A 19,519-nucleotide genomic window follows, 5' to 3' on the forward strand; every position below is an offset into this window, starting at 1 on the left:
CTATAAGGCGGTCAATCCTTACATTTCACCTATTCCATTTTTGGGTCAACTTAAGCAAAACAAGCAAGATAAGTATTTCAAAGAAGTCTATGATGTGTTGAGTAAAGTTTATATTAACTTGCCTTACTTGTTGTGACAAAACAGATTTCGGCTTATGGGAAATTCTTTAAGAGCTTGAGAACTCACAAGCTAAAATTTGTGCCTAATGAAGGAGTCAAGATGAATAAAAGATGTGAGGGCATGAGATGCTAGATCTTAGAGCAAGCGTCAACTTAATGTCATTCTCAGTCTACAAAGAACTTGGAATCCAAGGAATGAAGAAAACTACAATTCTCCTTGAACTTGCCGACTGTTCTGTGAGGCACCCAAAAGGAATTGTAGAAGATATTTTAGTTCAAGTAGATAAACTTATTCTTCCTACATATTTCATTATTTTGGATATGGAAGAGAGTGGAACGGATGGCCATGATGCTCCTATACTTCTTGGTCGGCCATTCATGGATATAGCAGATACATGCATCCGAGTGAAGGACGATACCTTGATGATGACAATTTTGGGAGAAACTATGAAACTTAAAGTGTTTGACGATCTAACCTTTCCTTCTACGTCACTTGACACATGTTTCTCTATTGATACACTAGACGCGTTGATCACATCTAACTTTGTGCAGAATCAAAATTTGGATCGTGAACAAGTTTTAGTGGGATTACATAGTGAAGAATAATCAAGTGAAAGTGTTGCAGTGATACTAGAGCATACCAAGCCATATCAACCAAGGTACACGCCTCCAATTGAACCATTGGTGATGAATAAGACAAAGCTTGAACCATCAATCATCTCTCCACCAAAGTTGGAACTTATGTTACCATAATATCTCAAGTATGCCTATATAGCTAATGGTGAAACTCTTATGATAGTTATTGCTATGAATTTGACAATAGAAGAGGAAGAGAGTCTCATTCAAGTGCTAAAGCATCATCAAATGGCTTCGGGATGGACTATTGCCGACATCAAAGGCCTTAGCTCTACTTTGTACATGCATCAGATTTTGATGGAGGATGAAGTGAGACCATCATGTGAATCTCAAAGAAGACTCAATCCAAACATGAAGCAGGTGGTAAAATCCAAAGTACTAAAATTGCTAGATGTGGGGGTGATCTACCCACTATCGGATAGCAAGTGGGTAAGTCTGGTTCAAATAGTGCCAAAGAAATCCAAGATTATGGTGGTGAAGAATAAGGATGATGAGCTTATTCCTACAAGGATGATTGTCAGATGGAGTATGTGTACCGACTATCAAAAGTTAAATGCCGCCACTAGAAAATATCACTTTCCTCTTCGTTTCATTGATCAAATGCTTGAGTGTGTATCGGCTCATTCTCACTATTATTTTCTTGATGGTTTTTCAAGTTATAACCAAATTCTGATTGTACTAGAAGATCAAGAAAAGACCACCTTCACATGCCCATTCGATACATTCGCTTATAGGAGGATGCCTTTTAGATTGTGCAATACCCCTGCTACCTTCTAATGTTGCACAATGACAATTTTCTCCGATGTGGTAGAGCAAATAATTGAGGTCTTCATGGATGATTTTTCAGTTTTTGAATCTTCTTTTGATGCATGCCTTGAGAGTTTAGCTCTAGTATTGCAAAGACGTCAAGAGACAAATTCGATTTTGAATTGGAAAAAATGCCATTACATGGTTAGGAGGGGTATTGTGCTAGGACATATGGTGTCTAGTGAGGGAATTGAGGTAGATAAAGCTAAGATTGACTTGATTAAAAATTTACCTCCTCCTACTTCCGTTAAAGGTGTTAGAATTTTTTTAGGACATGTGGGTTCTTATAAATGTTTCATCAATGATTTTTGAAAAATTACAAGACCACTTTGTAATTTATTGGCAAAAGATGCAGTTTTTTATTTTGACAAAGAATGCTTGGATGCTTTTGATGTGTTGAAATGTGAATTGACCTTTCTCCTATTATTTCTTCTACTAATTGCTCTTCACCATTTGAGCTTATGTGTGATGCTTTCGATTATGTCGTTGGTGCGGTTCTTAGGCTTCTCATGTATTATGGTAGTCGCACTTTGAATGACGCGCAACTCAATTATTATACCACTATAAAAGAGTTGCTAGCAGTCATATTTGCTTTGGAAAATTTTTGTGCATATCTTGTTGGTTCCAAAGTTATTGTCTATACTGACCATGCAGCTTTGAAGTATTTGTTGAATATGAAGGATGTCACGCCTAGAATGATTCGGTGTATTCTGCTACTTCAAGAGTTTGACTTTGAGATCAAGGATAAGAAGGTAGTGAGAATGGGGTGGCCGATCACCTCTCTAGAATTGTGGAAGAGAGGCATATCCAAGGGGATGAGATGCTAATCAATGAATCTTTTTCGGATAAGCAACTCTTTATCATCCTCTAAAAGTAACCATGGTATGTCAATTTTGTTAATTATCTTGCTTGCGGTGTACTTCAAGGTGGACTAACTTTTCAAGAAAAGAAGAGATTCTTGGCTACGGTCAAGCACTACTATTGGGAGGATCATTACTTGTCCAAGCATAGACCCGACCAAATAATTTGCCGATGTATTCCCAAAGAAGAACAAGAGAGCATTCTACGCCATGCATATGAGCTTGCTTGTGGTGGACACTTTGCAGCCAAGAAAACTGCTCTAAAAGTGCTCTAATTAGGTTTTTTCTGGCCTACTCTTTTCAACGATGCATTCCACTTTTGTGCTATATGCAATGAATGTCAAAGGTCAGGCCATATAGATAGACGGAATGAGATGCCTTTGAATATAGGTCTAGTGGTTGAGATGTTTGATGTGTGGGGTATTGATTTCATAGGACCTTTTCCCCCTTTTTAATATCCTTGTAGTGGTGGATTATGTTTATAAATGGTTTGAAACCCTAACTACTAGAACCAATGACCTTAGGGTTGTCCTTACGTTCCTAACTGGTATTACTTTTTACTAGGTTTGGAACCTCTAGGGCAATTATTAGGGATGGTGGTAGTCATTTTTGCAATAAACCATTTGAAGCTTTGTTGAAAAACTACAACATCACTCACAAAATAGCCACCCCATATCATCCACAAACATCTGGCCAAGTGGAAGTTAGCAATAGGCATATTAAGAGAATTTTGGAGAAAACCATGAACTCCACTAGAAACGATTGGGCAATTAAGCTTAATGATACTTTGTGGGCATATAGGACAACTTTTAAAACACCCATTGGTATGGGTCCCTATTGTCTTGTATTTGGAAAAGCATGTCACTTGCCTATGGAACTAGAGCATCATGCATATTAGGCTATAAAGAAATTAAATTTTGATATGCAAGCTATAGGTGACCAAAGAAAATTACAGCTCAATGAGCTGGTGGAAATCTGCCTTGAAGAATGCAAAGATTTACATAGAACGCACCAAAGTGGCGCATGACAAATTGATCCGGAAGCAGGAACTAACCGAAGGTATGCATGTGTTATTGTATAATTCTAGACTTCAGTTGTTTCGGGCAAATTGAATTCTAGGTGGACGGGACCATTTGAGCTCTTGAAAGTATTTCCCTATGGTGTGGTGGAATTCGAAAACCAAAGGATAGTAGTACGTTCAAGGTGAATGGGCAACGTTTGAAGTCATTCTTGGTTAATTTGCTAGAGGATGTTAACGTTAGTGTCATGGTTGATCAAATCTCAAATCTTACACCATAGTGAACCAAGCTACATCTAGCCAAGACATTAAATAAGGCGCTTGTTGGGAGGCAACCCAACGTAGGTAGGTTGTTCAATTAGTTTTTTGTGTGTGTCTAATTAAATATTGCATATTTAGCTAGTATATGCATCTCTCATACCATTAATGCTATGGTCTTGGTCAAGTGTGGGGATATTGGAAGTGTTATTTTTATAGGAAAAACATGCAGGTAACTTGACTATCCAGATAGGAGTTATAGGTGTCTGGACACTTCAAAAATCTGAGCACTACATAAACTGGGATGTTTTGGTAGTTCTCGAGTCTTATATATGGCTTGAGCCTCTCAATGTTTCCTCTCTAGAACAACGGCCAATTTTTAACTAGCTCGAGCCTCCTCGGCTACTCAAGCCCAGCATGTCTAGGTAAGTAAATTTTTTTTGAAAATGAAAATATCATTATGAAAAACCAGTGAAACATTCAGAGAAATACAAAGAGTTAAAGGATTTGGGGATATCATTAAAATAAATACATGAATTTGTAGACTCCGTGAGTCGCCCCATAGCTGCAAGGGCATTAGCGAGCTTGTTTTGGTTTTGAGATGTATGAGTAATCTGATGATCCACAGACCATAGCAATGCTCGGGAATCCTCTAACATAAAACTCATGGGAGTCAAAGGCAATAACTCTTGTTGAAGGCCTACAATAATAACAGAAGCATCTCCTTCCAAGTGGAAAGGATAAAGACCGTGGTCCAAGGCCAATTGCACCCCAAATTGGAAAGCCAAGGCCTCAATCATAGCTGGTCCCCCAGCTGTTGGAACCCTTTTAAAGCCAGAAAGATGAACAAAGCCACACGAATCTCTGATGATGACTCCAATACCACCCTAGGTCTCCCCTTGCTTCCATGAACCATTGACATTGAGTCTGATTAACAGACCTAGAGATACGAGAAGAGGTCGTATGAATATGACTGTCCAAAAACTCTGGTAGCGGCTTGGCAGCCTAAACAACAACCTGGTTTGGATTCCAAGAGCATTGCTTGAAAGCAATCCCATTTCTAGCCAATCAAATATGATACAAAAGATTGAAAACCTTAGCCATATCAGTAGGGGGATGATTTCCAGTATATTTTCAATCCAAGAATCAATAGATAGCACAGGCAGAGATAACGCAATATTCATGAAATTAGAATGGTTCCAAATGTGAGTAAGTGCACCACAATCATGAAAAAAGATGCAAAGAAATTTCTTCAGAGATCCCACAAAGATAACAAGAGCAGTCCAGGGAGATACCTCTTTAGTGGATAAACTATTGTGGCATAATCTCCAAGCAAAGTATATGACCTTGTTTGGCATATCCAACTTCCACAAACGAGCCCAAGAAATGGAGTTGAGATAGTTATATCTTAGAGTTGGTATGCCTTTTGCAACCCAATAGGTAATTTGATAGAGAAGTTACCATTGGAAGTTAGTGCCCATGCTAATTTGTCCTCTCTACTAGTGTCGTGTAGAGGAATCTGGGTAATGGCTGCGACATCAGAAGGTTAAAAAAGTTGTTCGAGTCGAGATAAATTCAACCATCGAGCTTTAGGCTCAATAAGATTGCATACTCTCATGTTATCATCATTGTTTCCAATTGTGGTTTCAACTCGCCCATTTGGAGACGAGGGGACCCAAATGTAATGCCAAACTCAAATTGAAGCACCATTCCCTACTCTCCACTAGAGCCCTTGCTTAAGAATTTCCCTCCCTGCCAAAATAGACGTCCAGACATATGAAGGGGAGTAGCCTTTTTTTGCATCCAGTAAGGAAGAGTGGGGAAAATGCTTGGCTTTGAGAATTCTACTACAAAGAGAACCAGGATCATGGATGAGGCGCCATCCTTGTTTTGCAAGAAGAGCCAAATTAAATGATTTCATGTCTCGAAAGCCCAAACCACCCTTAGAGACATGGTTGCATAAGGTATTCCAACCAACCCAGGCAATCCTCTTTCCCTCATTTTTCTTCCCCCATCAAAAATTCATAGCCAAAGAATTCAAGTCATTGCGAAAAGAGTCAGGAAACATGTATAAACTTATAGCGTAGCAAGGTATCACCTGAACCACTGCCCTGAGAAGGATACTATGGCCGGCCTGGGATAAAATAATTTCCTACCAACTCGAGATTTTTTGCCAAACACGCTCTTTTATATAGCTAAATATAGCCCTCTTGGAACAAGTGACAAGAGCTGGAGGTTAGTCTGAACAGCAATAGGGATATTAATGCTAAAATGGACCGATGATTTCTCCAGGTTTACACTCTAACATGAGATTCTTTCATACTTGGAAAGGATATTGAGAACTTTAGAAAATTCATCATAATTGGCCCTATAAAATAAAATATTGTCGTCCGCAAAAAGTAAATGTGAAATCATAGCGGCTCCTATACATATATTAATGCCATGGAGAGCTCGAGAAGCTAGAGATTAGCGGACCATAAAGGAGAATCCCTCGGCATAGAACAAAAACAAAAAAGGGGATAGCGAATCAACCTGGTGGAGGTCTGGAGAAGGAGTAATATGATCATGAACTGAGCCATTTAAGACCGCAGAGAAGGAGACTGGCGAAACGTTGCGTATAATGAGAGCTATCTAACTCGGGGCAAACCCCATCAGCTTCATCATTTTTGAAAGAGAACTCCATTCAACCCTCTCATAGGCCTTATTGAAGTCTAATTTTAGAGCCATATAGCCCTCTTTTTTAAGATATGAGATTCTTCATGTAATGCAAACATTCATTGGCCATAACGATATTATTAAAGATTAGACGGCCCAAAACGAAGGTACTTTGACTTTTGGAAATAATTCTGGGCAGAGAGCCTTTCATGCGGTTGTAAAGACATTTGGATATAATTTTGTAGAGCACATTGCAAAGGCTAATGGGTCAAAATTACACTACTGTCTCGGGGCTATTTATCTTTGGTATCAATATGATGGGGGTATGGTTAATTTGGTCACAAAACCGGCCCTCATTGAGGTAGTCTAATACTGCAGATGTCACAATTTCTCTAACAATGTGTCAATACTTTTGGTAGAATAAAGCAAACATTCCATCTAGTCCTGAGGGTTTAGTGGGAGCCATTTGGAAGAGAGCAGTGTGAACTTCGTCTGGAGTGAAATGAGCAATCATACCTACATTTATGTCATTTGTAACTGATCGAGGAAAGTTATCAAAATTCACTGGTAGAGGATCAATTATGCCTGCCTGGAACATATTAGATGTAATACCCCGAACTTCTTTTTCTTTTAGAAATTAGGCAAGACCAATATGTGTTGAGTATATATATATATATTTAAAATCATTAAAATTAATACCGAGTGATTTGGGGGTGTACGAGTGGTTTTAAAACTGAAATTTGTGACTACAAGTGTAACTGTCCGGATAGCTTTTTAAAGCTATCCGGGCAGCCATAGAAGAAACTGAAACAGAGATGGTTTCAGGCAGAGGTGTCTGGACAGCCATCCAAGTGTCCGGACACCTCCCTAAAATCTACACGCGTGAATTATTTTAAAAACACCCATTTCGTGATTTTCACTCAAATACCCGACCAAAACAAACCCTAAACCTCATTTTCTCTCAAATTTCCTCCCTTCCATCAATCTAAGATCATCAATCAAGGTAAGATTGTCCTCTTTCAAGTTGTTTCAAGTTGGATTCATGACTTCTCTCTCTAGCTTACATGTTCTTAAATTCCTCTCTTTGTCCTAATCTTTCAACATTTGAACCCAAACTCAAATCCATGAGTTCCTACATCATTTGAGGCCTAAAGGAAGCTTGAATTCCTTCCTTCTACTTGTCTCTACAACCTTGGTAAGTTTTCTTAAACCTAAAAGCTAGTATCTAGAGATTGGGTGATTTGGGATTCTAGGGTTTTATGGGTTTTGGGGGAAAAACTTTAAATTAGATGAAATTAGTGATTTAATAGGTTGATTTAGACTTGTTTATGGTTGTATTTCTAGATTCTATTGTTGATTGGAGTAGCAAGCTTGAGTAGGTGAAGTTCAAGAACTTGAAAAGTTTTGGGTAAGAGAAGGTAATGGTTTCTTGATTTATTGGGTTAATTTGTGATAGATATGTGAGATTGAAGTTGTTTGTATATTGATTGGAGGATGGGCTTACCAAATAATAGGTTGGTTGAGGCCGAAAAATTCAAGGTTGAGTGTTGGTTTACATAGCTAATTTTTGGAGTGCAAGATAGGAAGCTTCACCCTTTGCTATTCTCTTTGAATATGTCTTCCTATTAAGAATGTTTATCTTTTCTCATTGTTCATTATGATTCGTTGTCGCCTTATTTGTACCTAAGGGAGAGCAACCCCACTTTGTGATTTCTTCATTGTATGATTTGAGTTATATTGCATACCCTACTTGTTCAATCTTCCATTGAGCATGAATTATTCTTGAACATGCACCATGTAGTGTATATATATATATATGTAAGTTGTATGTATATTCTATTGCATCGCCATGTTGGACATGCATTGTAGTTGCATGGTAGATGTCGGGTATGGACTCGTATATATCCTAGGTTTGATTGATGTGAATGTGGAATGTCGGTGGGCCGTTCAGGGTTCCTACGAGTACGGGAATGTTGGTGGGCCGAGTCAGGATTCCATATGTGCTCGAAGCACCATGCGATGATGTCGTTGGGCTGTTCAGGGTCCTGATATGTATAGGGATGCCGGTGGGCCAAGTTAAGATCTCGTATGGTGTGGTTATCAACTTGTGTTTGGTGTACATGATGTTAGCTATCATATTGTTGCATTTGTGCCTTTCTTATTACTTCAGCCTTATATTATTCACTTACTCTTTATTATTCCCTACTGGGCCTTTCGCTCACCCTTTTCTTTTCCTTATTCCCTCCTCGTCGGTGAGTCTAGTTCCGATACCAGGGTTGCGGATCAGGAGGAGCGTGCGTGACATGGATAGACCCCTGGAGAGTAATAGGACTGGATGGTTCTAAAATTTGATTACGTTATTAGTATTTCGTCATACCTATTTTATTGATGGAGACATGTTGTGTGATACGCTAATTCGATGGTGGGATGGATGGTTGGGAGGGTGATTCGTGTGATCGGGATTCCCGAATCGGGTTTGTGGACTTTGTGTCCTGACTATGACTTATGCTTGCAGGATTGCTCCTTGCATTGGTTGTGGATTACATATGTTATTGTGTGTTGAGAATTTATGTGTGATTGTTAGGAGGCCTAAGGCCCTGCTTAGATTTGAGAATTTATTGATGATATGATTTGTCTGGTGGCTTGAGGCCTTGCTTAGACTTGAGAATTTATCTGTGATATGAATTGTTAGAAGGCCTTAGGCCCTGCTTAGGTTGTGAATACATTTGTGATATTGCTGCGCGTTTACTCCAGGTTGGCATCTTCCGTATTATAGGGAGGTGCTGTCCAAATTTTATGTGATTTAATGATTGAATTAATTAGTATATTGATTAAGATGATACCAAAAGTAACGCATTCCAGGTCGGGGCGTTACATTAGAGATATACGAGACCACTAGATTCTCAATGAGTATTGCGATCGCCAGCTTGCAGCCATTCCTGGCGGGAGCGTTGCTTCTAGCCCAGTTCTTGACATAATAAGAGTTCGTTGATTTCCAGTGCTAAGTGGCATTGTTGACTATTAGGACCTCCAAACCCAAAGCAAGATCTAGAACAGTGCACCCTTTTTTTAAGCTTGTCGAATTCTTCTGGAAAGACTACCAAAAGTCTCTGACTTCCAGACTTGGAAAATATCTTAGCAGTGTTTGACTCTCCCAGAGGTATCCAAATTGCTAGAATCACCCCTTTAGTTTCTCCAACATTAGAAATGATATATTCATAGTCGATATGTCGGGTCCAGTACTCTTCAAACAGAAAACGTCTTCGTCTTTGATGGCCATTAGAGATAGGTGTTCCCCTATTGGCAATAAGTAAAATGGGGGAGTGATATGAAGTTGTGGTAGAAAGATGCTCCACTTACCAATCAGTAAACAGATTATGCCAAGTTAAAGAAGCAACCACTTCGTCCAACCGCTCCTCCATAAGGCTAGTGTCCCACCACTTATTGCTCCAGGTGAAGGGGGTGCCAAAGAAGCCAATATTCACAAGATTACAATCATCAAGAGTGTCTCTGAAATTTTGCGTCAGAGACTCAGGTCACAAATTAGATCTCCTGATTTCTCAGACTGAGAGAATTCCATTGAAATCCCCTCCACATACCCAGGGAAGAAGGGAAGCAGAGCATAGATGCCTCATAAGATTCCAGAACTCCTGCCTACGGGAGAAAATCGGTTGGCCATAGAGCTTGGTCAGCCTCTAGGGAGCTTCAGAAAGGGAGTTTATTATCACGTCAATATTGTGGGAAGAGAAAGAAAGCAGCTGCACATCAAGAGAAGAGCACCAAAGAAATAAAAGGCCTCCATTGAGACCAATACTGTCTACAGGAACACCGTTAGAGAAATGAAGGTTGTCATGAAGTGGCATAGCATCATAATAAGTAAGCCTAGTTACAGAAAGGAAAACCATATCAAGATCGTGCTGTCGGATGATCCGACTCAGGGCTTGAACTGCACATGGATCCCAAGCCTATGACAATTCCAAAATTGTATTTTCATTTTTCCCAACGTGATTGAGCATTCTCAGCCACCCCCGATATAGAGGGCGAGCAGTGATTAACCTCACTATCGAGGGTGTGTTGTCGTTTGTTCTTAGTATTGTCTTCAGCACTCAGGTTCTCATCGTCAACTCTATGTTGACTTCTATCACCACAGGTTGTAGAACATCTGATTGCATAATATTGGGTCACCTGGCTTTCACTTTTTTCCTCTCCCGCTGGGATGAGGTCCGAGAGGAGGAGGTATTTGCTTGGTCAATGAGCATAGGATATCCACCATCATTCTGAGTGGGATTCTGTTTACTATTTCTATCTGGGGCATCCATTATTTTCTTAGTAGCAACTGTCGCTTGTACTAGTTCTTGAGATAATGCTAGGTTCCTGGAAATAATTCTGTTTGGTACAGCCTGAGTCGAGGAGTCCATGGAGTCCCTCTTGCCAATAGAGTCCCCTTCCCCCTGAACTTTGACCCCCTTGAGACTCGAAGGTTGTGCGATTTTAGCGATTCCACGATCTCTCAACAGTAAGCCATGGGTCGTATTGTCTAGGGGATAGAGAATCCGCTTTGGTGTCATCGAACTTCCTTTCACATATGCGTTCATCATGGCCAACAAACCCACAATAATAACAAAAATCGGAAAGCCTTTTGTACTTGAGATTCACCCCGACGCATTCTCTGCTTGGGGTTTTCACTCGACATCCTCTTTGAATTGGTTTGCTAAGTGGAATACGGGCTCGAAAGCGAAGATAAGAATGGTACATATTAGCATCGGGTCGATTGTCCTCGAAGATGAAAGAGCCGATGCTATTTCCAATTAGTGAGGCCACTAACCGTGTGTGGCAAACCAAGGGCAAGCCACAAACTTGTATCCATAGAGAGGCTGAATCAAAGCTTAGATTTATTGTCGACATTCCTTCTTCCCAACGCTTCAGGATTATCATATGGTTGTCAAAGGACCATGAACCTTCTTCCAGGATCCGAGACATAGAAAAATCATTTGGGAACTGAACTGGTAGACATTTGGTTCGATGTTGATGATTTGGACTGCTTTTCGTACACCCCAAACCCTACGGATCGTGCTTTGGAAAGCCTTAGTATTTGAAATTCTCCATGGATTTGAGTATTGATTCCATTGGGCAGCCGTCGCCACCCTCCCAGGGAAACCCCAGGAGAAAAACTCACCTAAAGTGAGAGAAAACCCACCGCACTTGAGACCAACAGACTCCAGGTAAGTAAATTTAATCGACCTCTGTTTCATTTACGGTGCACGGGCCCAAGCCCAAACATCGCATAGCCCAGCCCATATATTTCATAAACCCATTTCTTCACTAACTTACTCACACATGGCCGTGTGGCAACGGAGCGGGGCGGGGACGGATCATGGCCGCCCCGCCCCCGCCCCGCACCTCCAGGTGGCGCCCCGCCCCGCCCCGCACCTCGGGGTGACTTTTATGCCCCGTCCCCGCCCCGCCTTACCCTGCGGATCCCCGCGCCCCGCCCCTATTCAACATCTTTGAAAATTGTAAAATTAAATTTCACATTCTAGGATTCGAACCTGGGACTTCTAGGTGGGAAAGTAATGAACTAACCAACAAGCCCAAGCTATTTTCATGTTACATTTGCCAACTAATTAAATTATTATCTTTACATACCACCTATTATATTTTTAACACCATTAAATAATTTTAGTTTTACTTAATGGTATTGATTTTAAAGTTTATATTATACACATCTATAGTTTTAAATTGTTTAATTTTATACTTTATTTTATAAAATCTTAGGGTCTTAAAGATTTTATCAACATTAATGAGTAGAGGGTCATATTATGGCTTTAGGGTTTAGTGCTTAGGTTTAGGGTTCAAAGCCTTTAGGGTTTAGAGTCTTTAGGGTTTTGGGGTTTAGGGTTTAAAGCCTTTAGGGTTTAGAGATTTAGGGTATTTAAGGATTTGGGGTTTAGGGTTTAGAACCTTTAGGGTTTTGGAGATTAGGATTTGAGAGTATAGGGTCATATTTAACTTAAGATTTAGGGTCCTATATTTTTATCAATATCAATTCAATTGACTTAGGGTTTAGGGATTATTTATATTGGATTAATTATACGGTTTAGGGTTTAGCGCTCAGCTTTAGGGGTTAGGGTTTATGAATTATTTAGTACTTAGGTTTAATGTTTTAGGGTTCATGGATTATTTAGTGCTTAGGGTTTAAGGATTATTTATATTGGATTAAAACTAAGCATTCAAATCTCTATTTTGACATTATTAGTTTATTACTATATTAGAATCAATGTGTTCAAATGAAGTCAATTTAAGTTAGGGTTTAGGAATCTTAAATTATTTTTTATCAACATCACTTCAATTGAATTAGGAGTAGACTATATTTAATTTAAGATTTAGGGTTTTATGTTTTTATCAATATTTATTCAATAATCAATCTAATTAAGAGTATAGGAGTATTGTAAATATTATGTATAGGGTTTTAATGTTTAAGTACTTAAATCTTATTAAAGAAGTTTAGGGGTTACTTTGATTTTAATAATAATATCAAATTAATAAATATTTAGATAAACAAATATTTATCTATATTATAAAAGAAATCTTATATATATATATATATGTTATGTACATAAACATTTATTGCCGGGCGGGGTGCGGGGTGGATTGTGGGGCGGGTGTGCGGGGCGGGTCGGGTCGGAGCGGGAGGCAAATCCGCCCCCGCTCGGGTTGAAAATTTTTGCCCCCATCCCCACCCCGCACAAGTCTCGGATCAGAGAAAATCCATGCGGATCGGGGCGGGTCTGAGCGGGTCGGGCACAAATTGCCATCCCTACACACGGGTCCTGGGTTCCAAGCCTTCAGTCTCCAAATTCATGATCATACGATCGCGTGACTCTCCTCTCTTGCATGATCGAGCATCAACCAGTTGATTGTTATTTCTCCTCTTGTGACCTACGGATTACTGGTACGATTCCTTCTCTTCTTCAATTTTGTAGTGCCAACGAAACACAAGTATGAGCAATTGTTTCAAACCATAACTGTGGGTTTCGGGTGTTTTGGGGGAGTTGTGTTGGTGGTTATTTTAAGTGATTTGTTCTGCAATTGGAGCATTACTGCAGGCTCTCATGCTAATCTTCGTTAGTGAATGGCTATCATTCCTCACATATCTCTTTTGGTTGCATTATGTATAATATGCCTCAAACGTGTTTGATGATATGCTTCTGTGACTCCCATCTACTTAGCTTGTTTTTCTTCAAGGCTTAGCATCACCTAATGCAACCATCCTTGGTTATCAATTTTGATTAGGCAAGTTGGTGCTAGCAGAAGTACACGGGGAAGTTTTTGTTTTTTTAGGCACGTTGGAACATACAGAACATACTTAGGAAGAATTCTTGGATTGGGTTCATTTTTGTTCTTGATTCTGATTTCTGAGGATCATTCTCTCTATAAATTAGTGATGTTGTTTGTGAATGTGATTATGTGAAGTTCGAATGGACAGATTGTGCTTACATTAGTTTCTTGCAATGGGCTTTATAAATCTCCATAACTATTGACAATTTCGTTGACATCATGATATTATTCTTTATTTACCTGAACTTGTGGAGTGTTGTGCAAGATTTTTCATTTTTTAAGTCCCATTAGATAATGCTTTCATTGTCTAAATTTAATTGACTCATATCTCTGTTTCGATTCTAATTCAAAAGCCTCTAGGCAAGCGCAAAACCAAAACTTTCACCACTTCATGCGGAAAGGGTAAGGATGGATTTCCTTCAGCTCGTATTGGCTTTGAGACACGGGTAGTTAAAGGTGTCGAGAATTGAAAGAACATATTGAGGCAATGCAATATCTCACTAGCCATTCTCTGGACTATCTGCTTGATCCAAATCAAGGTGACCAGTTGCACGTCTACCCGAAGGTAGTAAGAGCTTTTTATCACACACTTAGTGAGGTTCCGGGAGATGAGCATGAGAGCATGAGTGATTAACCCAAATCTTACTCGGTGATCATTCAAAGGAATGTAATTCAGTTTTCTACTCTAGATATTGGTGAGCTGATTGGGTTCCCTCGGGCCTTTGTGCCTAGTATCTATTTTGAGCCAGTATATGTCACAACTTGTACTGAGATGATCATGGCTCTTTCTACTGATCCATACACGGGATAGTCTATTAGTAGCACTCCGACGTTGGATGAGACTTCTTGATACGGTGGTAAAGAAGAACTTGATCCTAGTAGGTCATGATTAGGTGTGAAGAGGCCTTTTCATATAGGTATTATATGCCATGCAGATTAAGCAATGGTTCAATATCGGTGAGGTGATTCTAGATTAGATAGAAAAGGTTAAAACTATTTTGGAGGATGAGCAGGCTAATATGTCACTACTATTTCCTTAGCTTATCACCCGCCTTCTACAAAAGCATGGTATCACTCTGAGGGAGAAACTGGATGTTGATTTCCCTATGGCTAATTTCTCTATTGCCTCCTGAAATCTTAGTAGAGCACATCTTCATAAGACCCTTTCTCAGGGCTCTCTTGGTTCTATAGCTCATGGGAGCACCGGAGCACCTACCACGATTGAGCGCTTCGAACGTTTACAGACTGAGCTCCTTGTTGTTGCTGAGGAGCAGGCGAGCTTACAGGCTTACATGATGAGTGGCTTTGAGGATTTGCAAACTGAGCAGATGACTACCCAAGCTGGATTAGAGGTGCTTATGGAATTCTTGGGGTGCCGGCCATCCGACGTTCCACCTCCATCTTGATTTTCTCAGGTTGTGTTGTTCCCTACTTTTGTTGCTTTTTATTGTTTTATCTTTTTCGCATTGGGACACTGTTGTTTTCTAGTGTGGGGGTGGGATCCATGAGACATGTATCGTTTCTTTTCTTTTGGACTTGTATTCAGATCTTCTATATTAGTACATCTGGTGTGTTTAAAAAAAAACAATTGTGATGTTTGTGGGTAGCGTACTGGTAAGCCCTCATGAGATTATAACTCATTAACTCGGGACACCTCAGGGTTTAAAGGCTTGTGGTACGTGCTAAGTACAATCGTGATTCCCTACGACAATAGGCTGTTACGATAGTTAGAGTTTTTTGTTTTCGTGGTTTTGGGTTACTCGCTCCTTCGCAATGATGGAATTGATTTATGCCCTTGATTACTCTGAGGTTGATTTGCTTGAATTTTTTATTTGGAGATTAAATGTTTCATGAATCATTAACTTGCATGTGAAGTCAAGAATTTTGCATGGTGTTGCTCATCACATACAAAATTGCGGAGACTGAAACCCATTGAAATTTTGAGCCATTCATTTGTATTTTGAGGGATATATTTTGACTCCATAATTTATTTCGTGCTTAATAATAATTTCTTGAAATAGATCTCATATTTCTTGAAAAAGAAAGAGTATGCGTTCGAAAGAAAAAAAAAAAAAAGATATTTAGGGTTGTGTTCTATTGTTGTTGTTAATGTAGCGTGATGAGTTTCAAAGAGTGGAAAAGTGTGGGTAATGTATTGTGAATTGGTTGGGAACTAAAAATTTGAGAAGTGTTGAATTGATTTATTGAAACTTTGATGGTTCTCTTGAATTTTATGTTCTCCTTAGCCCTTTTGCTTCTACCTAAGCAATAACCTATGCTTATGTTACAAGCCTAAAAAGTCCTACTTGATCTTGAGAATGATTTGGTTTGATTTGGAAAAGTGATTTGAGATATGGTTCACACTTCTTGGTAAGTGGTATCCATTGACGAGATCTAATTTGTTTCTTTGATAACGTTCTTCATGAATTGTATGTGGGATTTTGCTATCTTGTTTATATTATTCTGCCCTCAAACGCTTGAGAGTATATTTTAGTCAGTTTCATTGTGATTTTTGTTCTGAGCGAATTATCTGTAAGGATTGAAGTTGAAGCTAAATGTTATATATGTGATGAATGATTACTTTTGTGAATTTTGAGATGAATATGACGGTTTGTTATTCCGATTCTATTGAAGTCTCTAAGTTGAGGTTTGGGTAGGTTGTCGTTGGCTGTGATTTTGGTAAGTATGAATTTCTGAGATTAATGAAGGAGCAAGAACCTATTTTGTGTTTTCTTTTCTCCTATTTTACTCAAGGATGAGCAAAAGATAAGTGTGGGGATATTTTGATGTGCATATATTTTATACCCCTTTTGTGCATATTTATATATCGTTCTTGGTAATAATTGTTGGAATTGGGTTCATATTACTAGGGTTCTTTGTGTTTTTATTGTAAGAAAGTTGGAGTGTAAGTATGGAACGAAAATGAGGTGTTTTGACATGAAATTGTATCGAAGAATATATTTGAAGAAGACTTGAGCCATCTGGAGGGCTCAAGTAGAGAAAAAATAAGCTATTGGAACAGAAGATTGAATTCAGAAGGCTCGAGACTTTAGGAGGGCTAAAGCCTGAAAGAACTAATCTGCTGGAACAACATGCAGCATTTGGGAGGCTCAAGCCTCCTAAATGTACACCCTAATTGATAATTTATCATGGACATTTGTCATACAATTAGGGTCTGAAGTGATTATTACATAATTAAAGTACAAATATCATTTTTAATCACTTTATATTTATTTCTATATTTTTAGGCCCAAAAACTTATAACCCATTTTCTCTTCAAGTCTTGTTCCATAAACATACCATATGAAGCCTAGTTCTGTTCAACCATGTGTCATCATACTAATGGTGCGTTTGGTACAGGGGTAATGGGGTGTAATGGTTACAAGGGTAATTAAATTTTAAGTTTACTTGTGTTTGTTATGTCAGTATAATTTTTACTCTTGTAATAAATTTCAATAATTGAGCTTATTTTTTATACATAAAGTTTACTGATAGGGAGACCTGGGTAATAAAAAGTAATATGAAGTTTTACTCCAACCTATTACCCATTAATTAAATCCCGAAAAACTCCTAATCCTACGTTCCTTGCAGCGCTCTTCTCTCTTGCCTTCGTTGCAGCGCTCGTCTCTCTCGACGATCTGCGTTCGTCTCTCTCATTGAAACCTAGAAGCTCGATTGAGGATCTGCGTTCGTCTCCCTCATCACAAGCACCCTCTTTCCATACCAATCGCACCTCTCTTTCGTCAGATCAGATTACATTGAGGATCTGCGTTTGTTTCTCGTTTCCTCCAATTTCCCGATTCCGCATCCTACTCGTCCTCCTCCTCTCTGCGTTTCTCAGCTCAGCTGTAGTTTTCGCCGAGGTAATTCGTCTCAATTTTATTTTTCTCTATCTTTTTTGTAATTTGGCCTGATGAAATCATTTTTAATCCACATAACATTCGGGATGTTGTGGTTTCAGAGATTAAGATTGTTTTGTTTTAATGCCCTGTGATTATGTGTAGTTGTGGGTAGGGTTTAAAGGAAGATAGGTGGGTTAGTTTTTGCAGACAGCAGAACGAGTTCGCTTCACTAGGAGCTGGGGCTGTAACATCTAGATAAAATTTGTGGATGCTTGAGAGTCAGAGCCTCTCACACCTCAGCACGAGCACTCTTCACCTTAATAAAATTTGGTTAATAATTGATTGCATCTAGTAAATAAGTACATGATAGTAATCGTCTATATACCTCTGTACTTGAATAATTGGTTGGCAAATTCCTATGACATGCAGTGAAGTGAAAACATATTCTTATCTTATTTTAAGGTCATAAGGAGATTTTTGCCAAATATCGGGCTATAGGGACTAATGCAGCCACTGCTACTGATCGTGTTTCTCAATCTATTGCTACACCCAATGAAGAAGTTCCCGCAACCACTGCAACTTCTAGTTCAACAAGAAAACCAGCTTATAAGAGAAAGTTAGAAGAGATAGAAAGTTCACAAGCTGAACTTTCTAGCAAGGTGGAGGCGGCCTTTGCTATTGGGAATGAACAACCCTCTCAAATACTAGCTGCCATTACTACTGGTTCAAAACCTGTAGATAGGGCACAATTGAAATATGATATTGGACAATTACCAGGTCTACAGACATTGCAAGTGGTGCAGGCAATGAAGAAGATGACTCTTGAAGATATTGAAAACTTCTATGCTATGGATTCTGTGGAGGAGAAAACCCTTTATGTGAAGATGGTGCTTGGTTTGATTTAGTGATTTTCTGGAGGAAAAAACTTACGTGCTACATTTAATTTGCTTAAATTTGGATGTTTGAAAAAACTTATGTGCTATGCTTGGTTTGCTTGAATTTGGATATTGGAAAAAACTTATACGCTATGTTTTATATGCTTGAATTTAGATATTGGATAATTACCAATGATGAATTTGGATATTGGAAAAAACTTGTGTTACGTCTTTGTCATGGTTTTGAATGTTATCAAATTGTTTTGTTGAAATTGTTAACAATTGTTGTTATGTGTGTGTATGTGTGTGTGTGTGTGTGTGTGTATGTTTCTATATTTTTAAAATTTTGGTACATGATAGTCGTAACAATAAAAAAAATAACATGATCTCACTTTTTTCTAGTTTGCTTCATTACAGTAATAACAAACAAGGGTAATGGTATTACACCAGTAATGTATAGTCATAACAAACAAGAGTAATGAATACTTGGGTAAATTTTACCCTTCTTTACCAAACAAGGGTAACAATTATTCTCCATAATTATTATTACCCTTGTAACATTTATATGGGTAACAAATTATACCCCCAAATTCTTACCCCCATACCAAACGCACCATAAATGTCAAATCGATCACTTACATCATCTGTATATTTACATATCATTATTTCATTTAAACATCCTATCATGTAGATAAAGATATATATATATATATATATATACACACACACATGTATATAAGCTTACCCCACATCATTTATTTCCATCTGCATTTGGTAACAAAAATCTACACATAAGTTATATATAGTTGTGTGTGTGTATATATATATACACACATTTGGTATCAAAAGTCCACGTAATATATATATATATATATATATGTATATATATATATATATATGTATGTATATGTATATAATTGTGCGACATTAATAAATGATCTATTGTCTTGGTTTTCACGTATACATTAATATTACAGCTCATCTTTCTTCTAAAAGTCTTCAACTCTTCATCAATATTGTAAAATAAGGTACTGAAAGGAATCATGTGAAGATTATCATCAGTATTCTCCATCTCACTAATAGATTTTCACTACTATAAATTGAGACACTG

At 38.5% G+C, this 19,519-nt stretch overlaps 1 long non-coding RNA gene across 1 annotated transcript; it reads left to right on the forward strand.

The window, feature by feature from the left end:
• Positions 1-13,175: 13,175 nt before the first annotated feature.
• LOC120003255 lies at positions 13,176-16,912 on the forward strand. The gene is made up of 2 exons (XR_005469319.1): positions 13,176-13,305; positions 14,045-16,912. It is a non-coding gene; the product is annotated as an uncharacterized LOC120003255 (long non-coding RNA).
• The last annotated feature ends 2,607 nt before the right edge of the window (positions 16,913-19,519 follow it).

Source organism: Tripterygium wilfordii, chromosome 8, assembly GCF_013401445.1.
Source record: "Tripterygium wilfordii isolate XIE 37 chromosome 8, ASM1340144v1, whole genome shotgun sequence".
Taxonomy (NCBI): Eukaryota; Viridiplantae; Streptophyta; class Magnoliopsida; order Celastrales; family Celastraceae; genus Tripterygium; species Tripterygium wilfordii.